Here is a 1,055-nt window from a genome sequence, read left to right as displayed (position 1 = left end):
AAGAATTATCTTCTTTCCTGAGGAAAGATCTCTAACAAGTCTAGGTATTCTCATGACCAGCTCTATGGGTAATACACCCCTCTGAACTGGTCTGACAATTAGGAAATATCAGGGTGCTCATCTTTACTAGAGTCGATGAAACAAATTCATATGAAAGAAGGAAGGAAGGAAAGAAAGGGGGTAAAAAGATCTATCACTTTGTTTGCTCTATATCCTAATCCACTTAATTACATCTCACACGATGTTTGGTGTCCCAGAGGAAGTTTTTAACTTTCCATCAAATATCTCTTAATACTAAGGACTAAACTATTTTAAACAATAACTGCACAGGTAACATATTTCTATATAAACATATTCTAATGAGGAGAGAGCTTATTCTTATTACAGAAATTTCTTATAGTGCTTATCATTATTATAGGAGCTTATAAGTGCTCTATATAACTAGAAGTTTTAGACATATTTTAAAATTTTTTTAATCTTCTTGACATGTATTTATTTCAGTATTCAAGTAACTAGAATTGAGTTGTAACTACCAAACCTTACTGACAGGCATTTCTTCCCTTTTCCTGAAAATTCCAGACTGTGTATAGTATAGAATCAGACATTTTATACCGTAATTTAAGCTCTTTGGCACTGGGTCCTTTATGTTCCCAACCCAATTATTTCTTTGTATGGAGTGCCAAAAATAAATAATTAAAAATAATCCCTCTGAAATTGCAACTTAAACAAACCCAAAACCCTATCTTGGGAAACAATTATGAAAATCCAAATATGCCCCCTCATCAATTTAATGGTGTGTTATGGGAAACCAGAGTCCCAGTATTATATGTGATTGCCACAGCTAATATTGAAATTCATAAATAACATGGATGTTTCTTAAAAATGTTACTTTCCCATAATATTCCAAAATATCCCAAGTGGCTACAGATCACAGTGTCTAAAGCCACAGTAACCCCAAGCTAGCCAGTAGTAGAATTGGGCTTGAGTTTTGCTGTTTCTATGGTTACCTCAGTGTATCAGAAGCTTCAGATTTCTGTAGCGTTACCTCCTACTTA

The sequence above is a fragment of the Orycteropus afer genome, unplaced genomic scaffold (assembly GCF_000298275.1).
Source record: "Orycteropus afer afer isolate SDZICR_OR568_19922 unplaced genomic scaffold, OryAfe1.0 scaffold03390, whole genome shotgun sequence".
Taxonomy (NCBI): domain Eukaryota; kingdom Metazoa; phylum Chordata; class Mammalia; order Tubulidentata; family Orycteropodidae; genus Orycteropus; species Orycteropus afer.
Note: the sequence above shows the minus strand (reverse complement) of the source record.